Below are 27,778 nucleotides of genomic sequence, written 5' to 3'. Positions count from 1 at the left end.
AAATAAATAAAACTTAGTAATCAACAAAACCAAATATATATTGAGAGAGAGGATGGAAGATATAAGATTTGAAAATCAGTTAACACGGAAATACATAACACATTTTTGTTGTACCTAGCTTTGTGTATTTTCGTGTTTACTCGTTTAAATTGTTTATTATTAAAACCACATAACAATTTTAAAACTAGTAAACACGGAAATACACAAAGCTTATAATTGATAATAATAATAATAATAATAATATCATTATTATTAAAACCACATAACAATTTTAAAACCAGTAAACACGAAAATATACAAAGCTTACAATATTGTAAATTATTCTCCCATTATTTCTCATATTATCCATTTGCTTTTGTTAGCTACTAAGTTTGTCTTTTATTGTTGTTGAGGAAAGTAAACAAAACTTCGTTTTTCCATTATTTTGATAAAACCTGAGGAGACAATATTATTTGGAGATTATTCATTTATTTATTTATTTATTCATATGCAAATACAATTCAGGTAAAAACAACAGGCATTTGCCCAAAACTGCTTCAAACCTTAATTTGGAATACACAGTCTAAAGGTTATGGTACTTACGTAACTTAATTATGCAACCAATCCTCTCTTTCTACAAATATTTCACGAAAAAAGTTATCTCTGATATAGATTCTACATCTCGATTATGATACTACTACGAAATACCTAAATACCACAAACTATACGTCCACGGATACTCTTTGATACTACACGGGCAATCCCTATACACATATCTTGCATTAGTGAAATTAATCTAGAACTAATTTATTACATTATTTTATATTAGCAATTATCAATCTTATAGCCTCTACATCCTCTATAGACAAAATACAGAAGCTCCACTTAATACGTGCTCTACCGTACGCACAAACACACACACAAACATGCATGTGTGACGCCAAACACGCATTTAGTCAAATATTTACAGCTTCCTCGATTTAATAATATGTTATCGAATGATACTGCATAGAATGCGCGCCGTGCAAAGCGATATAGTGCGGTGGTAATTGCCGGAGGTGTTGACAGGTTGGGGGGGGGGGGCGGTGTTGAGTGTGTGATGGAGAGGGGAATAGTTTATCGCTTATCACCGGTTGAGGTCGTGGTCGCCTCATTCAGTGTGCGGCCTTTCAGTGGTGAAGTTGAAAACGGTCGCGCTCCGCTCCACAGTCAGTTTTATTGCTGGTTTCAGCAGACAGTCGTCTCCAGGTTTTCAGAGTAGATAGAAGAAGAACGCTCGTCACCAGGTTTTTGTCGTTTCGTCAGTCTGTCACGCGATTCAGAAGAAAGTCCTCAGGAGAGTCTGCGACCGCAGGCAGACCGGTCTGCAGTTATTGTGAGAGTGTGTGGTCATTCAGTAGTCGGCGAGGCCTCGGCCAGTTACGGACTCGGAAATCCGCGTCCCGTTCACTGTCTCTGTTCTGCGCATTGTGCACTAGTTGTCCCACTGCTCCATATTTGTGCTCCATACATTCAGGTGAGTCCCATTTCTCTGCCGTTTTTCTTACATTCTCCGCCGCTGTAGTCACGAAGCGGTGCAATCATGTGTGTCGGCCACTAGATTCATACTCATTGTCAATACTTCGTCAGCATTAATTCTATTCTGTAAGGAATGCATTGAATGAAATTACTCTTACACTTGATTCTCCAATACAATACTAGGTTTTATTGATACTAGAATCAACCAATTCAAAACATCACACAAACAATGCTGAGAGATTAAAGTGTTTCTCAGCATTGATGTAGTTTATAAGAAATGCTGAAAGATATGAGTATGAGCACTATCTCCGTAAACAAAGCCGTAATGCATTCGTGTGACGTCAGCACAGGTAGGGCTCCTACACCAATACAAATTTGTTAATTTCAGCTGATCTATATCAGCTAGTGTTTTGATATGAGTGGAAGATATACCCATAGAGAAACAGTATCATAAGTAGATATCCCATGGTATAGGGAGTTTATGACGTAACTTTAGTTTATTTAGACAATCAGATCAAATCTAATATAAATATAGTATATAGAGTACACACTGAAACTCAACATTACAAACATTCCTTAAATTTCTGTTTTACAATTTTTGAAATTTCTAGTAAAAATGTTATCCACAGCAAGTTGTACAGTAAACCCACAGAGAAAAAATAGCGTAAGTAGATATCCCATGGTATAGGGAGTTTATGTCGTAACTTCTACTGTTATCTCAAGCCGATTACTGTCGATTATTGTCGATTTTTACTGTTTTGGCCGGGTGAGAGTGTATGAAGGGCACAATATGAGAGACTACCAGTGTCACACAGCTTCAAGGGAAAGAACTACGTGGACTATCGGCTTGAGATAACAGTAAAAGTTATGACATATACTCCCTATACCATGGGATATCTACTTATGCTATTGTTTCTCTATGACAATACTAGGCTATTTTATTAGGACTCTTTACTCTTTACAAACCAATTGAAAACATCACACAAACAAATGCTGAGAGATTAAAGTATATCTCAGCATTGATGTAATTTATAAGAAATGCTGAAAGATATGAGTATGAATGAATATGAGTGGAAGATATAGCTTTGGTCATGAAGAGGAGATGCTATTTATATGTGCACGTTTTTATATCAACTTTCAAGTGTCAGTATTGATGTAATTTTATAAGAAATGCTGAGAGATTAAAGTATATCTCAGCAGTAATTTATAAGAAATGCTAAAAGATATGAGTATGAATGAATATGAGTGGAAGATATAGCTTTGGTCATGAAGAGGAGATGTTATTTATTATGTGCACGTTTTTATATTCACTTTCAAGTGTCAGTAATGATGTAATTTTATGAGAAATGCTGAGAGATTAAAGTAAATCTTACTTTAGTCATGAAGAGAGGATGATATCCATGTTTGCACGTTCTTAGATTCACTTTTAAGTGTCAGTATTGATGTTATTTCATAAGAAATTCTAAAAGATATGAGTGAATATAGCTTCGGTCATGAATAGAGGTATCCATGGAATCTTTCAAGATTTACTTTCAAGTGGCAGTGTAGATGTAGGAATGCTACAAGATCGAAGTGGATCTCAATTGCCAGCACACAAACCAATAAGGTTTTGCTGCCAACGCCAATTTATTTAAAGAAATTAAATTAATATATATTTTGTGTAATAAACTTTAATGTGATTTTCTAATGATTCATTCATTCATTTTTCTATCGCACACAATGTTACAATCATAATATTATTATGACATTGAAGGAAAAAATAGGCTGAGCCTGTACTATTTCTCTCCAAAAATTTTGATAAAAAGTTAATTTTTAACTTTGGATGGGAGAATATTGTTGTTATACATGAGGAATGCTGAATGTTGTCCGGAGGTTGAGGTTATGGTAACACACACTGCTTCTTCACTTGATTTTCGGTTGTCACGTTATTCTTTATATTTAAATAACGATTAGCCTCCTGCTTGGCATCAGTCGGTAAAGCATGAGATTTAATATAATTAGGGCGTGGTTTTCTAATAGTATTCAGTCTTAAAAAATCTTGATAGGCCTAGATATGGGCTTCTCCTATAACTCTTGTAATTCAATAAATAATAAATATATATAAAAATGATACTTATACTATAGTGTTGAGGAATAAAAAATAAATTGCACACCATGAAGTTTCATACATATATTACACAAATAATGCAAAGATCAATCGAGGCAAAAAATATATATAGAGCGATAAAAAATATAATATAAAAATAGAACAATAATTGAAATCAATAAAAATATCACAGGCTAACTTTATATTCTAGATTTATGGCACGAATCATTACCATGTGCCTTTATCTTAAAATCATATGCATTCTTTTGCATGTAGCTGCGACATGTACTTGCTAATACTTGTCGGCTTGGATAATTCAATCAAAAATATGTGCTCTAAGATCAGCTTGATAAATTAGCCACTAATAATCCAAATATATATATATATTAAAATCTCTAGTATTTAGTAGATTTATTTGTATCGAATATATATTTATCTCAGGGTGCAAGATTCGGCACCTGACGGAATAGGTAGAGCCATTCATCTAGTGAATTAGAACTATGATAAATTATCGCAAATTGTATTGCAAAAAATTAAATATTATATGCATATGTTTTAATAGCCTAGATTTCGTACTTCTTTGATTAAATAGAAATTTCTAAAATATTGATCTATATATTTTTCTTTCAATTAAATACCTTTAATACTAATTTTTACTTGCGCAAGTATTACTCTTATTAATTTCTCAATTTATAATAACCCTTTCGGCGAGCTAGCTTTGATCATCAGATTAATTCGAAGCACTAGGGCGCCCATCACTAAATTCAAATTTAATCACTCACGTGTCGAAAATCTTCTTGTAAGCCGCCGATGTCGATCCAACTCCATGTGGTCCGGGAATATGGTAGCCGGAATCGTCTCCTCCAAGGGGTTATAAATTTAATAAAAATGAAAAGACTTCTGCTTCACAATAGCATCACGAAGTCTTTTAAGAAATTAATAATTTACTTTAACTTTAATTTTTACAAAATTATTAATAAGGTACTTCGCTCTAAAATATTTGGGGTCCTCTTATGGTGGCATCTGGCTGGCGAGTGCTGGTTCTTCCTTCTCAAGTTTTACAGATCCTCTTTCCGACTTTCAAATTAGCATAAAATTTAAATATCCCAATCCTCCGCCATTAATTCAAATAGATCTTACAAAAAATGCCAAAATATTGCTTAGATTATATGATTAATAATTTCTTTGCATTCGAGCCATATTGATAACATAGATTACACAAATTTTTACACAAAATCTAGTACATTTATATAAATATATATAAATATTTTTGAATTGGCCTACAGTTGCCGCCTATTAACTGCCGTTTTACTATTGGTGCATGCAAATTTTATTCGGTATTCATGCGCCTGGTAACTCTTATTTCCTGAATACATTAAATTATTTTTATTTGGTTTTTTATTTATGCTCTTTGCATGCTAGTTAATATTCTATACATTAATATTAATTCCATGCTACCTAATAATTAGCCACGTGGACGGGTGTTTTTTCACATTGCACACCATCCGATGCAATAAAGCTCTGCCAAGGGGTTTTGGTCAGATTCTACGTTCTTCGGTTTGATCGATCTCTAGGTCACCGATCCGTGAATACATCTACATAACCTCAATCTTCAAATATTTTATATAATAATCTATTTATGAGCAATAAACTTCCTTCAAATCCTTTTTAGGTTCTTGTACCATTTAGCCAGAACAAGCTGATGCTATCTAATCTTGGTTATTATCTGCTTGGCGATATTAGCCAATTACTTTATTTTTAGACCTATTACTATTTCTGTTAGGGCTTTTTATCTACCCAGATTTAATATGTTACACGCGCCCCTGGTTTGAATTCAAAATATTTGAGAATCACAATGTTTTTAATGAAAACCCACCCTTCAATACATCGATACACTATACTTTATTTATAAATTATACTCTCCTACTTCTATCACATTCGCAGACATATTTGCTGCATCTCCTTTATACCTTTATCAAATACAATAACAAATTCTCCTCCTCAACACACATAAAATATCATAAATATAAACTTCTAAACGCATTCCTCCTGACAACACTTAAAACATAGTAATTTTTAAATTCGCCGCTTGCAGGGCCGCCAACTTAACTACACACATTTCATAATTCTCATAAATGATTCCTTTTAGACAATAATTTCGATTCATAAACTTCTGGGCTTATATCTTATAGTATTTCTTAGGTCTTAATATAAATAATTTTCTATACATCAGGTACAATACTTTCTTTTGCTAATGGCTCTTTGGTTTTGGTAACTGGTATTCACTTTAAGTCTTTTTCAGGTAACAAACGTGGCATAATTAAAAGTAATAAATATAAAAACATATAAATAAATATATCGACATTAATAAATATAATAAATAACAAAATAAATAACTCTTTGGGTACAGTACTTCTTTTTATAAACATATTCAACAGACATTACATTCATTTGATTTGGGTGGCTTTGGTCAGCTGGTCGCTGTTCTACAATTCATAGTGCTACATGTTACATCAGAATTTGCTATCGACTTTCATAACTAACCTAACTGCTCAATTTTTTCTCTAAAAAGGTAATTAACAAATTTTAATTTTATTATCCCCGCTTGTGTCCTTTTTTATCTGATGTATATAATTTAATTACATATTTAAAAATTGTTCTTTTCCTTATTGCAGGCTTCTAACGGCTGGAAGGAATTAAAACATTGGATTGTTGCCACGAGGTCCTATACCAATATTAAATTTATTAAGGAAGGTTAGTAATCGGTTTGATAATAATGTTTTCCTTGATTTCTTATCATATTTATTTCAAATTCGACGATATTGCATGTAAAATGTTGTGATTTACTTGCATCTTCTTGCATTCTGTTTGTAGATGTTGTGTAGGCTGTTCGGTTATCTGCTATCCGTTGTTGATTGTTGAGGCTGTCCTATTATAATTTATCTTCATGAATATAAACCCTTGGTATCTGTGCTCGTAATCTTATAATTTTTTCAAATACCCTTTTCCTTTAATATCATTTCTTTTAATTGATTCAAAGCTTCCATTTAATTTTCTTTCAAGACTATCCACTTAAATTCATTATTAGGCTTCATCAATAATAAACAATTCATAATATAACAATTCCAATCACACTAATAATTCTTTCAAACACTAACATGGTCTTAATTATAGCACACTTTTCAATATTATCACAGCCATAACCACATTACACACAATATCAAAACATTTATTATCTTTTTAATAGTATAATCTCTCATCATATAATAACAGGTACTTCCATTTTTTAATATAATTTTTATTTCTTCCCTTCTTATCAACACCGTTTATCCTTAATTAGTCCTCAATAAGTAGTCCACTTTATTTGCCCCATGCATGAATCCATATAGTTTTCGTAAGCAGCTCCGTTTTTATCATATTCCTTTGGCCTATTTTCCGGTCACATCGCTGATTTGCCCTCTTGAAACGTATGTGCCGCGGATGCACGCCGTCGGTCGCTCCTGTCTCCTCGGGTCGGTCCGGTGTCCTTCTTTGCCTCTTGAAGCGTGCATGCGGCCGGTATGCGCGCGCGCGGTTCCTCCTTCGTCGTTCTTCCGCCTCCGGGCCTTGCGATGCATGTTCTTACGGTCCTGTATGCTGTCCTCTCGTCCTGATGCCGGTCGGGTGTCCTCGGGCGCTTCCGTCTCCGGGCCTTGCGGTGGTCGCTCCTCTTGTCCTGGAGTCCGTCCTCCCTGGTGTCATCCTCTTGGTCCTTTGTCTGCTTCGGTGGTGTCCTTGGTGCGGTATGATGATTCGGTGCGCGGGGGCCGTGGTGGCGGTCAAACAGTAGTATGGTGGCGGTCTCTGATATGCGGGCTGCTCTTCCTGCGGTGATTGGATCTTCGGTGGGAAACAGGATACTAATAGGTTGATGTTGCGGCTGTTTTAATTGCATGGTGGGCGGCGTTTTTGGTGGTGTTTATCTGGTGTTGGCTTTTGTTCTCCTAATATATTTTCGGTAAATCATTTCTAAAGGTGGTGTATGATGTTGAAATATCTGGATTTTCTTTGTGTTTTTTCATTGGAGCTTGTAGGTGTTTATATCGGGGTTATCATATAGTCCTGGTTTATTAGCTGAGCTTTTTCTCTGTATATCTGGTGGCGGGTTGTTGGGTGTTGGGTTCTGTGTTTTTGGTGATTTGATCTGGACGCATGCTCTAATGTGTAGTTGTACTTATTTGATGAGGTGGCGGTTTGTAATTTCTGTTATAATTATTTTGAGTGTAATCATTATTGTGAGTTTAATCGATCACGGCCATAATAATAATTTCTTTCGATTGCTTGCTGGGCATAGTGGTTGTTGACGATTTTGAAATTTTTCATTATTCCAGTTACCATTTTGATTATGATCATAGCGGCGTTTAAATTGAGGGGAGATCGTAGCAATCATATGATACTGATTCATAATTTTGGCTGTTATACTGATTAATTTTGAGTTATGTTGATTTGTGCGTATCTCTGGTCTGAACGGTGGTTTGATATTGCCATTGCAGACTGTATGCCATATAATGATTTATCAGCTGCTTACAATCAGTAATGGGTTGTGTGGCGAGTGCCATTCTAACTTGATACGGTAGCTTCTTTAAAATAATACTTGCTAATGCCGATTCATTAATGGGCTCGCTCAATTGAGAATTTTTAAACTGTAGGGCAGTGACGAAAGTGGTACATGCACCGTCTAAGTTAGGGTTGAAATCGCATGATATGATGTCCGCTAGCACGTCCAACTGTTTACTTCTGCTCCATACTGTTCCAGGAAGACAGCTACAAACTCATCCAATGATGTAAATTCATGGGCTCTACTCCGAAAGAACATCAGGGGTTCGCCAATCAATAAACTAGTCAAACGAAGACGCCAAAAATTCCAAGGGTGGGTGTTAATGATTGAACTAGTTTTATCTGATCTATAAATTCTTTAGGTTGGAGATAGCGGTCTGTATTGTCAAAACGGCCTAATTCATTGAAACTGTGTAGTGAATCAAACGTTGCTATGGGAATAGGCTCTATATTCTCGTGCGGAAATTGATGTATTTGACTTTCAAGTTGTACTATGTTTTGATTTATATCAGAATTTGGGTGAGCTATTTCATGAATTTGCGAAGTGTTTTGTGCTGGTAGGTTATCTATCTTTCGTTTAACTCACAAGTGACAGTATCTATTTTTGCTGTTAAATCGTTGTTTAGTTCTTGATTTTCAGCGGTAGATGTTGATATTGTGTCCGCAGTTTCCTTACCCGTTCTTACCGATGTATCCTTCAATGATTCCCGCATTTCCTTCATTTCCGCCTTCAAGTCCTTCATTACCATGGTCATTGTTTTTTCTAAACTATTAGAAAATGACTTGATCATCCCCTCTACTATAACCCTTCTTATTGCTTCTTGGGAGACATTAACGGTTTATTACTGTTCACAGGATTCTTGGCGGTGATTGAAGAGATCTGGGCGTTGGACTCCATCGCGCCCCCCTCAGCGTCGATCTCCGCTACTATCGCCGTCTGCAGTGTGTCTGCTACCTTACTTTGCGTGGACGAAAAGAGACTCATATTTTAAAAATGGATTAAGTGTCAAGTGTTTGTTAAAAAAGTGAAAGTTTTGGCCAACAAGGCATTAATAAGGACACAAATGAGGATAGGCCTATGGACATTACAAGCCAGGTAACCTATTTATTACTTAAGCTCTTATAATATAATAATACTATTCATTGATTTCTGACTAGCAGTTTAGGCCCATAATATAATAGCTCTCTCTATAAAATATTTTCTTACAATAATAATAATATAAAATTTTCTTTAAAACATATAATTTCTCTTTATTTAAAGCTATTGATTCCCCAAAAAGTAATACAATTTCCCTTCGCCAGTTTTCCTCACAACTCGTATAAGTTATCTATAATTTTCAATATGGTTATTGACTAATTTCAAATATTATTCAATGAGCTTGGCTCTCATCATCAGTCCCACGTTGGTACGACATGTCTTTGTGCCGTATCCGTGCCTATCACGTTGGGCGCCATGTCTTTGTGTCACGTTATTCTTTATATTTAAATAACGATTAGCCTCCTGCTTGGCATCAGTCGGTAAAGCATGAGATTTAATATAATTAGGGCGTGGTTTTCTAATAGTATTCAGTCTTAAAAAATCTTGATAGGCCTAGATGGGCTTCTCCTATAACTCTTGTAATTCAATAAATAATAAATATATAAAAATGATACTTATACTATAGAGTTGAGGAATAAAAAATAAATTGCACACCATGAAAGTTTCACACATATATTACAATAATAATGCAAAGATCAATCGAGGCAAAAAATATATATAGAGCGATAAAAAATATAATATAAAAAATAGAACAATAATTGAAATCAATAAAAATATCACAGGCTAACTTTATATTCTAGATTTATGGCACGAATCATTACCATGTGCCTTTATCTTGAATCATATGCATTCTTTTGCATGTAGCTGTGACATGTACTTGCTAATACTTGTCGACTTGGATAATTCAATCAAAAATATGTGCTCTAAGATCAGCTTGATAAATTAGCCACTAATAATCCAAATATATATATATATTAAAATCTCTAGTATTTAGTAGATTTATTTGTATCGAATATATATTTTTATCTCAGGGTGCAAGATTCGGCACCTGACGGAATAGGTAGAGCCATTCATCTAGTGAATTAGAACTATGATAAATTATCGCAAATTGTATTGCAAAAAATTAAATATTATATGCATATGTTTTAATAGCCTAGATTTCGTACTTCTTTGATTAAATAGAAATTTCTAAAATATTGATCTATATATTTTTCTTTCAATTAAATACCTTTAATACTAATTTTTACTTGCGCAAGTATTACTCTTATTAATTTCTCAATTATAATAACCCTTTCGGCGAGCTAGCTTTGATCATCAGATTATTTCGAAGCACTAGGGCGCCCATCACTAAATTCAAATTTAATCACTCACGTGTCGAAAATCTTCTTGTAAGCCGCCGATGTCGATCCAACTCCATGTGGTCCGGAATATGGTAGCGGAATCGTCTCCTCCAAGGGGTTATAAATTTAATAAAAAATGAAAAATGACTTCTGCTTCACAATAGCATCACGAAGTCTTTTAAGAAATTTAATAATTTACTTTAACTTTAATTTTTACAAAATTATTAATAAGGTACTTCGCTCTAAAATATTTGGGGTCCTCTTATGGTGGCATCTGGCTGGCGAGTGCTGTTCTTCCTTCTCAAGTTTTACAGATCCTCTTTCCGACTTTCAAATTAGCATAAAATTTAAATATCCCAATCCTCCGCCATTAAATTCAATAGATCTTACAAAAAATGCCAAAATATTGCTTAGATTATATGATTAATAATTTCTTTGCATTCGAGCCATATTGATAACATAGATTACACAAATTTTTACACAAAATCTAGTACATTTATAAATATATATAAATATTTTTGAATTGGCCTACAGTTGCCGCCTATTAACTGCCGTTTTACTATTGGTGCATGCAAATTTTATTCGGTATTCATGCGCCTGGTAACTCTTATTTCCTGAATACATTAAATTATTTTTATTTGGTTTTTTATTTATGCTCTTTGCATGCTAGTTAATATTCTATACATTAATATTAATTCCATGCTACCTAATAATTAGCCACGTGGACGGGTGTTTTTTCACATTGCACACCATCCGAATGCAATAAAGCTCTGCCAAGGGGTTTTGGTCAGATTCTACGTTCTTCGGTTTGATCGATCTCTAGGTCACCGATCCGTGAATACATCTACATAACCTCAATCTTCAAATATTTATATAATAATCTATTTATGAGCAATAAACTTCCTTCAAATCCTTTTTAGGTTCTTGTACCATTTAGCCAGAACAAGCTGATGCTATCTAATCTTGGTTATTATCTGCTTGGCGATATTGTGTATTGTTTTTTGAGTATTATTTTGAGGCAATGGATTTGAATGTGAATGGAGGCGTCCATGTGTGAGACACGCTACAAGATTTACTTTAATTTGGCAGTAGTGGTTGAATGGGAGAATATTGTTGTTATACATGAGGAATGCTGAAGTTTAATGGGATTTTCACTTCCTATATTCCGCTATCCTTTATTACAACTGGTGTGATTCACATGAATGGAGCCGATTCAATCATTCAAAACGGTCATGTTTGACTCTCATAACGGGCACAGGTTCCCTAAGGCCTGTATGTAGATACTCGGTTTAAAGGAGGAATGTCAGCTGTTCGTTTAAACCTCGTATGAAACACATTATGATATGCAACCATATCCACACATTATGCAACCATATCCACAAGTAAACGTGGTTAAGCGTTAAACGTAGGGTTAACATATGGTCTTCTCATAACGGGCACAGGTTCTCTAAGGCCCGTATGCAGATACTCGGTTTAAAGGGAGGAATGTCAGCTGTTCGTTTAAACCCCGTATGAAACACATTATGATATGGAACCATATCCACAAGTAAACGTGGTTCAGCGTTAAACGTAGGGTTAACATATGGTCTTAAGATTTGAGAGATTTCAAGATTATAGATACACAGAGGCTCAAACTTCTATTGCTATTCTTGTGCATTGATACCAGTCGTTTTACATGTATCAGAGAAAACTGTTTAATTTCCCCTATTTTAAGAGGTTTTGTTTGTACTATTTGCTTTCCTCATTATTGTAAAAATAGTTATTTGTGCAACTAGTGCGCAAAGTGTCAGTTTGCTGCACCGAAAGAAACGTTTACGCCCGAGCCGTAGGCGAGGGCGGAATGGTTTCTTGAGTGCAGCAGAGAAACTTTGCGCACGTATTTCACATTAAGTTTTTCCTACAGTTACCATTGAATATGAAAAGTGGGTAATTATGGGTAAAATTGCCTGAAATCCATCAAATGTTTTTCTGTGTAATTTTATTATTGATAAAAACCTTAATCCTAAAATCCTAAAGTCCTCGTTGTCCTTGGTTATAATTATATAATGAATAATAATTAGCGCGTTGTGCTTGGTTGCACCTCTGCTCACTATAGCAGCCACAGCAGTCACTGTTACCAACTTCATTTTGATTTTGCTGCACTGTTGCTCCATATAACCTACTAAGTATTTTGCGTTGCCATGTTGCAAATCTGTAGTGCAGAAAAATTTTTCCCGCACTAGAGCGGAAAAGTGATTCTTTGCGTTCTGTAATCAGTGCAGCAATGGCCACTTTTCAACGTAACTGTAGGAAAAGGAGAATTTTGATTGATTGAGATATTTCACTTATATTGTGACACTTCAGTGATACAGTGATCGAGCCGATAACCTGTATTTGAATATTCGAAGTTAACTTCCTGTGGAAATAGCACATGTTTTGCTCTTTATATTGAAAGATGTGAAAATAGATTTGATCTATTTCAAATGTCACTTTCCAGTCTCCATCAGAGTAGTGTCTGTCGAAGCAAAACTGTTAAAAATACCAATATTACCTAATACCAGGCATATCTTTATATTTCATTGGGTTCATTCAGTACTCTAGGTCTCTGCGATATTAAAATACAAAAAGAGGAACTCTCGGAAGTGATGATATATGAAAATTTGGAGATTGACAAGTGTTATAATATTTCATTCTATTGACGATAAATTGAAAGCTGATGAAAGTTATGCAATTGACAAATCTTGAGCAGCTTATGTTTCCGGTAAGAATAGCAGTAGTTGACCTAAAAGTACTAAGTAGGCTACTCATAATGTCTTGATAAAATGTCTGTGAGTCAGATTGTTAGTACTCCAACATCCAAATTTCACAGTCTTTTTGAATATTGATGTTTCATTATTTATAAAAATTGACTCATTACGACTTCTCACTAACCCAAGTCTCCAAGTAGTTATTAACCAGTCCGAAACAATAAAACTAGTTTGGAAATGAAAACAATGTGATAATGGTGAATCATAACTCCAAATTAACCGATTTGACGAACACTTTTCGATGTGCATTTGATAAAATTTGATTACAGTCTTTCAATTTTAATATTTATTCATTTGCAAATAAAATTCAGATAAAAACAACAGTCATTTGCCCAAAACTGCTTCAAACCTTGATTTGGAATACACAGTCTAAGGGCTATGTTACTTACGTAACTTAAATGATAACTTAATTCGCACTTATATTCCTGACGATTGAAAACAGTCTCAAAAGATTCTACATTATTATCAATTTATCAACTTAGCAAATTATTTGACCTATATCTTTAGTATCAGGGTGGAGTGATCCGTGGTCTAGTGGATAGATTGCTTGCGTAGCAGCATAGAGATCCCGGGTTCGAACCCTCTCGTTACCAAACGTTTTTTAACCAGATCACTCCCGTTTTATCGGATGGGCACGTTAACTGTCGGTCCCGGATGAAGTATAACAGTCGTAAGGCCCATTGACGGCTTAAATTATATATTCAGGCGGTGGGACCTTCCCGCAAGGGACTCCCCCCACCAACAAATGCCATACGAATTTACTTTTACTAATTTATCAACATTTTTCACACTCCTTTGCTCTCGGAGACTTCAAATATCAGTAAGTTACCCTTAATTTTATTAGAACTACATTTTGATGATTGTAGGTCAAAATAACAAGTGATTTCTCGAAACTTTGCTTGATCGCTTATCTCTTATCAGTTTGATTTGATCCATGTATCTTACGATCTCAAAGCAATAATAAAATCTCAATTAATTGAAAATCATTATTTGAAAGCTTGAGAACTTTTTATGATGAAAACGCCAGTAGTCTATGAGAGGAGTCCTTGTTGCAACCTTGATAATCTCCCTCATAGAGAGGGTAAGAGATCTGCTCTCACAGGGCTGGAGAGACATAATCCCCAATGGTTCGCACATGTGTACTTATGTGCCACGAATACACTTTTCATCAGCTGATGCTATGCTACTGTATCCTACTGTTTCTTAACAAATACATATATAATAAGCTTATCAGCTGATGAAAAGTGAAATGCGCGTAATCGTGGCACTCAATTCTGTACGCACCTTACTACAGCAATAGATAGATGGATAAATGCCTTTTAATTACTCTTTACAATTTCAAAAGTGATGTGGGCAAAATTGAGGCAATAAGAGACCCCTCTTCAACTTAGGCTGTGCAAAGGCTAAAAATAAAATTTCTACTCGAGATATTTTTCAAAGTTTTTTGATTTGTATATCATCAAGCTATCAAAATGAAAAACTTTTCTCAGGAAAACATTTTTTATCTGATCATTACTTTTTGAGATATGAGCGCCTAAAGTTTAAATTTTGGGACAGAACATTTCAAATTCGGTAAGAGATAAATCCATGAGATTTAGAGGATAGATTCTTCATGGTATTGTTGATCTAGTAAAACAGTTGATCTAGTTAAAATTTTGGGACAGAACATTTCAAATTCGGTAAGATATAAATCCATGAGATTTAGAGGATAGATTCTTCATGGTATTGTTGATCTAGTAAAACAAAAGTTTATTGAAAAAATCAATTTTTAAGATAGTTATTCAACTTACTAAAAATAACTTTTAGTTGAGTTATTTTCGGTAAATTGAATAACTTTTCCAAAAATCGATATTTTCAGAAAATGTTTGTTTTACTAGATCAACAATACCATGAAGAATCTATCCTCTAAATCTCATGGATTTATATCGTATCGAATATGAAATGTTCTGTCCCCAATATTTATACTTTATGCGCTCATATCTTAAAAAGTAATTATCAGAAAAAAATGTTTCCCTGAGAAAACTTTTTCATTTTGATAGCTTGATCATATACAAATCGAAAACCTTAGAAAAATATCACGAGTAGGAAGTTTATTTTTAGCCTTTGTACAGCCTTAACCCACAAAATCGATGAGATAGATTGTAGAGAAAGAAATTCTATTCAAGTTTATTTTATTCATTTCAAAAGCGACCACTAACTCATTAGATTTTGAAAAAAGCTAACCACCATTATTTGAATGTGAAAATACATGGATATGTGTCCCATAAATGAATATATAAGAAGGGTGGATGAGGAAGGGAAGGACTTGATGTGTGATATCTCATAACTAACGCGCAGATTGCCAAGCACCTGAGCTCGCAATATGTCACCAACATATTATACACGTATATACATATATATAAGCGTAATATGTCACCCACAGATGCCACCTTGTTTGGTCAGAGTGCAGTTCTCGAATGATTAATGACAGGACTCGAAATGGCATGACCTTGTACAATACTTGACATCAAAATACAAACTGCGGTCAGTGTCTGCACACAGCATTCGTTTAATGAAACTTTCTCCGATGTTTCAACAAGTAGTGTGCATAAATGACCAATGAGATCTTGAAGGAAATCGAAAGTCATGACCATTTTCAGAATATATTCATGTAATATTTGACACAATAAATGAATTCATTGCATATAGTGTTGTGGGTTCATTTAAATAATAAAGAAAATAAATTGGTGAGAGTTGTGAGCCTCTCCATTGGAGCCTACGAAAAAATGCAGGTATCGAGTGCACAAAACCAGTAGTTTTGCAACAAAATAGCATCTTTTCATGATAGTCCAGTCACTATATACATTGGTGCATGCAATTTATATTGTAGTTCTGATTTTTTAATATATTATTTGGGTACATAAGAGAAGTCCAGAAGCAATTTCTTCATGCAAAATTTCCTTGTGCTAGATACAGAGTGGCCCAAAAACCTCGTATTTTCGGCTCATTTTCTAGTTTTCAGCTATTTCTGCCAAAACTCATAATTGGACAGAAAAATTTGCTATCGCCTATTTTTTAGATTATAGAATTCTGAATAAAATGAGATCATTCGGAACTCTCTATCTCCAATGAGTACTGAGTTATGATTTTTCAAAAATGAGTGAAGTTTGAAGAAAGAATCAATTTTGAAGAATTTTAGTTTTTGATCAACAATATCTTCCGATTGTTACCATTTAGATGTATAATTCAAAATCCCTCTGGGCGTATTTTTGTGCTCTACAATCTGAGATTGGGTAGAGCGCTCTATCTCATATAGATTTCCAGGTACACCTGACAACAATGCTCCTTGTATTGTGAAAAACACCTAATTTTCAGCTTCAACCATCATCACCAACTACATTGTCCTCACATTGATATTTCGCACAATGACATAAGTTCATAAGATTATTTCCTATGAGAATCACCAGTTAAATGCACTTCATTTCAGTATTTCCTAGTGGAGAGGCCTCAAGGATCAAAATTTCAAACACTTATAACTTTTGACACAATTCTCAGATTTCATCGTACTACACTCTTCATTCTTCTCGGCTCGTCAAGGCGGTCCAAAATCATGCATCATAAGTCAAATTTGAACGAAAAATGGGAATATTATTGTTGAGTGTACTCATTTTATTCAGAATTTTATAATCTAAAAAATAGTTGATAGCAAATTTTTCTGTCCGATTACGAGATTTGGCAGAAATAGCTGAAAACTGGAAAATGAGCCGAAAATATGAGGTTTCTTGGGCCACTCTGTATCTAGCACAAGGAAATTTTGCATGGAGAAATTGGCTCTTGACTTCTCTTATGCACCCAAATAATATATTAAAAAATACAATATAAATTGCAAGCACATCCCTTTTTTTATGTCTATATTGACTGGACTATCAATTTATTGCGTCTGGGAATAGTATTTGTTAGTTTTTTTGAATACAGTAATCTCAAGGAAAATGAATTGTTCACAGTTGTAAGGGTCTCTTCACACGAAGCTACTCGTTGCTAGGGATACGTCTTAGGAAGATGAAGCCGGCGTATCTCCTAATGTTAATTAAACTGTCAAATTACCTAAATTTGGGAGAGGAATAGCACAAGGTTGCCTTATTTTTTCTCTCCCTATCATTTTTGATGATATACTTGTATGAATCAATAAAGAATAAAGAATTTCACACCAGCGTAGTGTTGATTAAACATTGAGAGATAGGACAGCTACTAGGTCTTTCGCAGACGTATTCCTAGCTTTGCGTAGCTAGGTGTGAAGAGAACTTATGTATCCAAGGGAGAAAAAATGTAGGAATCCAGAATTACACTAGACCAGGAGTTCAGCAAAGCTGAAACCGCGTTTTGCCGACGTTGATACAAAACACGCGTTTGCATGTGTACGATACGATTCCATTGTTTCTATGTATGTGTCAAACGCGCGTTTGACAACCGAGCGTTAAACGCGGCGTTTAACGTCGTCATGATGAGGCCTAAGAGTAGAGAAGCTGGTAGACTATAATGTTGAAGAGATGTCTCCGTTTGAATTTGAATAACGACCTTCATTATTGGGTGATAATACATGTGATTTTTCTTTGGATTATCATGTAGTGTGGTTTGATGAATTATATAATTATTCAACTAGAGTTTAGTATTTTAGCCAGAAATTTTAGCCAAAACAGCTGTGCTTAGTGAGAGAAGTTGTGTGTATTTTTGGGTTCAAAATTTTATAAAATAGCCTGATCAATTCAATATGAAGTGATAATTAAGTGTTATATTTAAATATAGTTTGGTGTTTTTATTTCTCTAAATTCAAAATGTTTAGCTTATCTATTTTTTGGACGAAAATTGAACTTTAACGTTTTACAGTAGAAACATAACCTATTTTTTGGACATTTATTATCTTATCAAAATTTGGGAATGGAATAGATTTGGGCCAAGCCAGTTGTTCCTTCCTAATCATATTTGTGATTCTGTCCACAAATGAATAAATAAATATCTTACAATAAATAAATAAAAAATGAATTTAGCGAGCTTAAAGGGAGAAATTGTATGTGAGCTAAAGGTCAAGTTTTAACCATTTAAGGTCTGTCTGAGGAGCAGTTTAAGGTCAAGTTCAAATTATTTGAGAGATTTCGAATGAAAGAGTTTGTAATGATTTTTAAGCAGCTCGAAAAATTAAAAAAAAAAACTGTTTCGGGTAACTAAATTCATTCAAAGCAGTCAAAAATAAATAAATACCTGAACTATGATTAGAAATGATGCGGGAATTATTATCGGGTTGCATATAAATTCTATATCATATTTATTCTTGAGGTGATTTCGAATGAATATTTCCTCACTGTTCTCCCTCTCCCACTCCGGAAGTCCGGTTTCAAAAGGTTTCAAACTATCAACCTGATAAACTGAAACTCGTCAAAATTGACGGATTTTTAGTTCTATTGAATCCATCGCAATTATTTCACTTTTTCAATATGAGTTAGATTGATATCTACAGATTCAGTTTCAAAGCTAGTTTCCATGATAGTAGACTACAATTTTATAGTTCAGTTCTTTCGAATCACAGTTACAGTACTGGTATATTTTTCCAATGGAAATAGCTCCCTATCACCATTCACTCACTCTGTTATCATATAAATAATATTTCATGTTATACTTAAACCCTTGTTCAGGATATGGAGTATTAGTATCTTACGTCACATGGACGGGAAGGGGCCTTTTGCAGGCGAGAATGAAGTTTCTAGTCGAGGCGTTAGCCGAGGCTAAAATCTCATTCGAGCACTGCAAAAGACATTCATGTCCAAGTAACGTACACTATTTTTTGTCATAATAATCTAAAGAAGAATAATTGAGAAATAGAAAACATTACCTGCTTGTGCTGAAGTTACTACATGAGTTCTATAAACATAACCTACTTTAAAAATTCTGAATCAGGAATTTTGTGGAAGTTGACAAAAATTCCACCTGGAGCACTGAAGGTGGTTTTTTTAGCAGTTTTGCTGTTCATATTTCGGAACTAGGAAACATACTCGACTGTAAAGAAAACATATGGTCTCATTACAGTAGAGTATGCGGTAATGAGTATCATATGTTTATTTGTTCTGCAAACAGCTGTTTACCAGCTTCATTTCATGCATTGAAAACAGCTGAGATTGAATGACAAAATAGTTATTTGTGCAACTAGTGCGCAAAGTGACAGTTTGCTGCACCGAAAGAAACGTTTACGCCCGAGCCGTAGGCGAGGGCGGAATGGTTTCTTGAGTGCAGCAGAGGAACTTTGCGCACGTATTTCACATTAAGTTTTTCCTATAGTTACCATTGAATATGAAAAGTGGGTAATTATGGGTAAAATTGCCTGAAATGCATCAAATGTTTTTCTGTGTAATTTTATTATTGATAAAAACCTTAATCCTAAAATCCTAAAGTCCTCGTTGTCGTTGGTTATAATATATAATGAAGCGTTGTGCTTGGTTGCACCTCTGCTCACTATAGCAGCCACAGCAGTCACTGTTACCAACTTCATTTTGATTTTGCTGCACTGTTGCTCCATATAACCTACTAAGTATTTTGCGTTGCCATGTTGCAAATCTGGAGTGCAGAAAAATTTTTCCCGCACTAGAGCGGAAAAGTGATTCTTTGCGTTCTGTAATCAGTGCAGCAATGGCCACTTTTCAACGTAACTGTAGGAAAAAAATATTTTTTAATCCTCACACATTTTTTCGATAAAACTACGTTGAACCATTCTGGAAGTGGTTTGATTTAACTTAATGACGATTCAATATAGTCTGGCCGGTTATCTCTCCTAACAAAATACCATATCATATTAAGGGAACTAATTAATCACATTTAGTGTCACCTCGTACCAAAGAGCATACTTCAACTATATCTCTAATAATTTAATCTTTTTATAACCCATTTTGGAACCAGTAAAACAGTAGTCCAACAGTTGAGCATTTCCAGTCACTCAATCAAGATTTGATGGCTTTCCATTAACAGTTCACTTTTTATTAGTTGGTAGTTAAGTGCGTTCGTAAAAGGAAGGGGAGATTAGAATGAGAGAGTTCCAAGTAGGTGGTTTCCAAGTGCTCAAGTAGAAGAATAGTCGCAAACCACTACATCAGACCGTTGGTTAACCCAAACGCTGTAGTAAAATTCTTGCGTGCTTGCCCACAGTCTCTAGAAACGGGGAAATTGGCCTTAAGGACTATAGTGACTTGAATGTGAATTGCACTCTTCAATTACCACGTTTGTCTTATGCTACAAGAGAAATCATTCATCCGAGTTGAAGCATTTGTTTCCTGATGATCTCATTTTGTAGCCCACATACTGGAGTTTAATGCATTTCATTGAATCAGCAGCCACAATGTCCTTCAGCGAATTATCTTATTATTCACATCAAAGCAAATCTAGTGCTATATATTGCACGAAAAAGTATGGAATGAAATTTAACACAGTGAAATACAGTTAAAAACTAAGGAACATATAATGAAGTACAACTCATAAGACAATAAGATACAATATCATTCATGAAATTATAGACTCTATAGTGGGGTCCACGTTATAATGGCAGTGGAGAAAGATAGGAGAACTCACTGTCTTGTCAATGCCTTCTTGACGGTAGCTGATATAGGTGTATTAATGTAATATTAATTTTTCATTCTCGTTTAAAATAATCAATTATATTTTATTGAGCAAGAAATTATATTTTTCGATAACTTAATAATCAATTTTCGTAATTGATATGAAATATTTTGTTGATTGATTATTAATTCTACATTGTTAAAAGCCGATCTGGCAACAGAGCAAAGCGAGAGAGAGATACCGCTTTGTTGACAGATAGACAAAGATAGCAATACCATTGCTAATCAAACACTGCCATTATAACGTGGACCTCACTTTAGTACAGTTCGGTACTGAAAATTGACCAAATCAGTGCTATACGCAACAAAAAGTAATGACCCATATTCTCAAGTTCAAAATTCAAGAGAACACCAGTAATATTGGTTAAAGGAAATGTTTAATAATCTATCTATAAATAATATTGTTGTATTTGCTAGAAAAATTTGAAATCCCTATGAACTTATTATAAGCTTTCTTCTAATCTTAAGAGAGTTTCTCATATATAGGTTTCATATAAGATTCATTACTCCATTTATTAAAAATATTGCTTTATTCTATACAAGAATTCAAATGTTAATGAAAATTGTCCGTGTATTTGGAAATATTCATTTACTAGGTCATTTCAAAACTAAAATAGTCTGATGATAAAATACAGTAATATTTCAAATTATTTTCATATGTTTGTTAAATATCAAAAATACTCTGTTTTTCTATCAAATTTCTGGAATTATCAAATGATGGTGAATGGAGAGAGAGAAAGAAAGAGAGAGAGAGAGAGAGATTGATTGATTGAGCATTTTATTTATGTAGATTACAATATAAACTGGATTATAAACTTATATACAATAGCTCACAATACAGTAAAATTATAGATGAATTAACACAATATAGACTAAGAAAATAATAATTATTGAACTGTATATGATATGAAAAAAGCAATTTGGAATAACTATAGATAATATTGTTATGCATCTACATGAATTGGCGGAGCTTTGGACATAATATGAATGTCCATTCTTCGGAAAGAATATTCTAAAGAAGTATCCTTCCCTCTAACTCTCTACGAAAGAAAGAGAGAGAGAAAGAGAGATTTAGATTTAGATTCCTTTATTCATGTGTTTAACAAAACATAATTCAACTTACGTTCTAGCGTTAAAAATAAATACCAGTAGCGGTAAAATGACATGGTGAATCATATTAAACTGATGAGTTCAACAATAATATTGAGCAAGAATAATGATGAAAAATGCATAAGTTAAGATACTACTGTAATGTTTTCACATGAAACGGTGAAGTTTGGACCTTAAGAAGTCCATTCTCAGAGAGGGTATCAAGGATATCCTCCCCTTCAGCACTTAACCGTGGGGTGGTAAGGGGAGGGTTAGGTGGTGGGGAGCTTAACCGAGAGAGAGAGAGAGAGAGAGAGAGAAGAGTGTGAGAGAGAGAGAGAGAGAGAAGAGAGCGCACTCTAAATTTGGTAAGACTCAGGCCGATAATGCACCATTCATGTTTGCCGCTAATCTAGGTTTACTAGAATATTATGTGTTACATTCCGGGTTTAAACGAACAGCTGATCAATCCCCGTTTAGACTGAGATGGTTCCCCAGTAAGAGAGTAAACGGAGAGACAAGCTCACCACATCAGACGTAGAGAGGTTACCAGATCAGATTGGATGATTGGGTCTAGAATCGAGTCGTGAGTTCATTGTATGATGCAACATATCTTTCGAAATGATTTGGGATGAGATGATGATGATGATGATAGTCTATCCTTGTTGATTGCGAATTAGGTCTTTGTTGGATAAGCTGTCATTGTGAATCAAATTTAACAGGTGATTCTTATCATTCATTAATAAGAGTTCAAATTTTGCCTTGGTAGTGGTTCCATTCTTTGAATTATATTCTATTTCATATATACTATGGAGTGTTTCATTCATTCATCAAATGATAATTGAGCTTCTCAGATCATGTATGTTGATTGACAATATTATTAGTGTAGGCCTATTAATTGGGTAGATTGACAATAATTGAAGGCTCCAGAATGAAAACCAGATGTCAACCAAAAAGTAAATTTTACATGAAAGCAAGAAAACCTATTCTTGATGATCTACTTACTTTCAATGAGAAGTAATTACATACATTAATCTAGTGGCAAAGACAAGTCTTTCATAGTAACAAAAAATATCTTCTTGTTGAGAAAAATTTCTAGTTTCTGCGAAAAAGTTGAAAAATGGGTTTGGATATACCTTGTTTTCTATCTCAATGGCCTCTATTCAAGATTTTAATGAATTTAATGATATTTGATGACATTTTTTGTTACTGATTCATAAAAACAAAAAGATTTTTCCATTTTTTACTTGTTTTATTACTGAAATTCAGGGGTTGGAAAAAATTTTGAAATTGGAGATATATTGTTTTCATTGTCAACCACTCAATTATTATTAGACCTATGTGATTGATCAAAATGTGCGCATCTTATTAAACGTGTGATCAGTACTACAATATTATACTGAATGTTTTAATAAAACTTACATTTTGGAAACATAAATAAGTAGATTTAGTTGTTTGGAAGTGAATTCAGTTTACGTAATTGATTTCATGCTTGACTATTTCATCAATTAATATCGGGGCACCGAGCTTCGCTCGTTATTTTTATTTATTGATAAACAGAACACAATTCTCTAAAATGATCGTGTTCATATTTCACAGCTGGCTATACGTCATCTTATGAATTTCGGGGATGCGATATTTTTGATTTTTCACATACTCACTTTTTTACTATCCACAGCTGTTTCAGCCAAGGATGAATTATCCTTTCAATGTCGTTCAGCGAGTTTTCTCAAGGATGAGACCTAGTGCAATCGAATCTTCATATCATAAACCTACTATGTTCCAAATTTCGTGAAAATCGTTAGAGCCGTTTTCGAGATCCGTTAAACATGAATCACCAGATATAAGGAAACATGAATTACCAAGGATTACCTTGGGGGTTTCATTTAGACTTTGATATACAATGTATTGTGCATGCGACGGTGTTTGCTACACCAGTTGAGAGTGTTTTTTTCTGAAATATTTTGTACAATGTATGTTGATTGGTCGAATAAATATTATTATTATAATTATTATATTATTATTATAAAAATAACCTGATATAAAAATAACCAGATATAAATATAACCAGATATAAATATAACCAGATATGAAAATAACCAGATATATAAATACAGATATTGCTCGTTTAATATAATAGGATTCATAGCCTGCAACACCTCACTCACATGGTAAAGTAGTACATTCTATTAAGGTGAGAGGGTGATTGATATCCATTTCAAACTAACTGCATACGTTAAATGGGTAGCATTGATTAGTAGTTATAAGAATAAGATCTAATAATAGGGTCTTATTATAGGGAATGCCAGCAGTTCAAAGTGCATCTACTGTAGGCATATTCGCAAAAGTCTATTATCAAACCAAATTCGTTTGTTCCTGAAATTCTCATTCATCTAAACATGAAGATTTATCTCAAGGCTGTCACTTTAATTTATTCATTAGTATCTTGACGGTATTCAGTATTCAAATCGCCAAACACTGGATCATTTCACTTTTTAAAATACCTTGACATAATTTCACAAAATAAAAAGATTCATCCAAATATGAACTGTATCCGAGAAACTTGACGCGATGCATCCGTATAATATCCAATGTCACATTGAGCGACCCTCTTCTAGACTGCCACTGATAAGAACTGAAGGTGAGTGAAGTCAACTTGGAAATTATTGTCCAAGAAAATGAATTACGATTTCTAAATTGATGAAAAAGTAGTTATACAAGCTGGATCTCGTTGAACACCAAAAAGCACGAACGAGTTATTAAGTTGGTGATAAGCAAATGTCAACCCAATTCAAGTAAATCCAGGTGCTGCTGGAGTAACGAAACTTGTAGGTCTACAAATAAAAAATTGAAGCCTTATAGAGTTTGTTCATGATTATTCTACATCAATCTTTCTCGGTTCATGTGGGATAATATCAAGGAATTATCAAGGAGTTTGAGAAGAAGTTATAACTAGTACTAAAAATTACAAGAGTTTTTAACAATATTGACTAGTTGTGACCTATGATTTATTTTTGAATTTCGAGATGATATTCGTTTCATTGAAGGGGAAAATCAATACTAATTTTACAGTTGTGTTGTGAGTGATGTTGTGGTACTTTTCCAATGAAAACACAAATTTAAAATTGTCAACCACTTTTTATTATATAATTATTGTTAGTTGTAAACAAACAGCTGAAGATGTGGCTGGTAAAGCCACGAAACCAGGTCCTGCATATATTACTAGTAGTTCTGTGAACAGTAGACCTCACGCAGTATTCTCATCCACAAGTTCCTGATTGAAACTATAGACCTTATGGAAATACAGCAATAGACTGGCTTCTCCACACATCTGTGTAATCACTTGTCAGCTGATTTATGATGAACAATTCTATAGTCTGATTTTCACTCCAATATTGGCGTATGAAGGAGGCTTCTTTTTCCTTTTATATTATCCTTGAAATGAAAATTTCCAAAAACCTTGTATATACGTCGACGCGCAATTAAAAAAGGAACATACCTATCATATTTCATGAAAATCTATTACCGCGTTTCGCCGTAAATGCGCAACATAAAAACATATAAACATATAAACATTCAAAAATTCAAACATTCAAACATTCAAACATTCAAACATTCAAACATTCAAACATTCAAACATTCAAACATTCAAACATTCAAACATTCAAACATTCAAACATTTAAACATTCATACAACATTAAAACATTTAAACATTCATACAACATTAAAACATTTAAACATTCATACAGAAATGCCAAACCGTCGACTTGAATCTTAGACCTCACTTCGCTCGGTCAATAATAATTTATAATGATAAAATGTAGTTGACAATTTGTGTTTTCAATACTAATTATTTATTCATAGACAATAGATACAATCCAGGAGTAAACAACAGACATTTGCCCAAAACTGTTTTAAACCTTGGTTTGAAATAAATAGTCCAGAGGTTATGAAGGGTTCATGATTTGATTTACACACAATTTTAAGTCCAAAAGTTGTGTTACATCACTACAAGCTAGATTGCTATATAAGCTAGATTAGTATAGTCTGTGATTCATATTCTATTGCCTAGTCAATATGCTATGCTCTGAGCTGTAAGCTTTGCTCTAAATTAATTTTAGAATCGGATTCAGTAAATATTCCAGCTGAAAACGCTTATTAATTTGAAAGGCAAGATATTGGTTGAAGCATGTCTCTTTTTACTTTCCTTGCCCTATTACCATAGGTAAAGGAAAGTATAGCTTTCCGAAAAAAATTAAGGTACCCCAATTTCTAAATTTCTATACGTTTCAAGGTCCCCTGAGTCCAAAAAAGTGGTTTTTGGGTATTGGACTGTATATATGTGTGTGTTTGTGTGTATGAGTGTATGTGCATCTGTGTACACGATATCTCATCTCCCAATTAACGGAATGACTTGAAATTTGGAATGTAAGATCCTTACAATATAAGGATCCGACACGAACAATTTCGATCAAATGCAATTCAAGATGGCGGCAAAAATGGCGAAAATGTTGTCAAAAACAGGGTTTTTCGCGATTTTCTCGAAAACGGCTCCAACGATTTCGATTAAAGTTACACCTAGAATAGTCACCGATAAGCTCTATCAACTGCCACAAGTCCCATATCTGTAAAAATTTCAGGAGCTCCGCCCCATAAATGCAAAGTTCGATTTTAGATTCCCAATTATCAGGCTCCAGATACAAAAAAAATCAAGTGGAGTAGATTGAGCATGAAAATCTCTACAATTAATGTTCAGTAACATTTTCACCTAAAATTGAAAATAAGCTTTAAATTTCGAGAAAATGTGATTATTCAATTGCAAATTATTGTTGATTCTATTAAATCATTCACTATAAAGAGATAGCAGACCTCATGTGTGTCTCCAGCGTTATTATCCTGTCACCAGCTGGCTCAAATCTTTGAATAGTAGACTTGAAATGCACGGGAACACTAGCGTCAGGTGATCAATTTTAATAACGGCAAGGAAAGTTGTGTGAGTGCGCCACACCAGATTTTTGTGATTTGATGTGATTGTAATTTGAAAAGGCTTAAATGAAGATGAAGAAGAAGTAATATGAAAAAAACTCCAATAAAATCAATAAATGATTGATTTAGAGAAATCATTACAATTCAGTAATGAATCGCTACAAGTTTCTAAAAGTTCAGTAACAAACTAGTGCTAGATCACAGTATTACACTCGGTTTTATACAGCTTCAATTTTCATGCTAGGACTAAGTTCTCACAGTACTGCACAAGTGAGCTGAATTTGAACATAGAAAGTGAGAAACGAGAACTTAGTGAGGCTTCATCTCTTTCGGCGGTCAAGATTTCATTTTGTCCACTTATCCGAATTGACATGTTGTCAGATATGATTTCGGATTGAAACCATCAATCAGGCGTGTGAAAGTAGAACTCAGTTCAGAAAAATTCTTAAAACAACTTCCCAAAGAAGAATCAAGAATGCTGTCACGACATTTTCAAGATATTCTAACAATCTCAGAGCTGTAGTTCCTTCGGACGGAATTCAACAAGATATTGGAATGCATCACTTATTACTGAAATTAGTAGCTTAGTTTTAATCTATTTCTGAAAGTTTTTCCTTTCCTCATGATAATAGGTGCTCATTTTGTTGGATTCAATCTTCACATATTTTATTCTCGCTCATTAAATTCGATAGCAAGCGATATTCCCGTTCAAATTTATACCTGT

General features: G+C 34.0%; 1 protein-coding gene across 1 annotated transcript in view; it reads left to right on the top strand.

The window, feature by feature from the left end:
• Positions 1-1,118: 1,118 nt before the first annotated feature.
• LOC111043543 (protein windpipe) overlaps positions 1,119-27,778 on the top strand; it is a 91,307-nt gene continuing 64,647 nt past the window's right edge. Inside the window, exon 1 of the mRNA XM_039419636.1 lies at positions 1,119-1,495. The gene's annotated coding sequence lies outside the window, so the exon portion shown is untranslated. The remainder of the gene's footprint in view (positions 1,496-27,778) is intronic.

The sequence above is a fragment of the Nilaparvata lugens genome, chromosome 1 (genome assembly GCF_014356525.2).
Source record: "Nilaparvata lugens isolate BPH chromosome 1, ASM1435652v1, whole genome shotgun sequence".
Taxonomy (NCBI): Eukaryota; Metazoa; Arthropoda; class Insecta; order Hemiptera; family Delphacidae; genus Nilaparvata; species Nilaparvata lugens.
The sequence above is the reverse complement of the archived record's forward strand: the minus strand, read 5'-3'. Positions and strand labels throughout refer to the sequence as shown.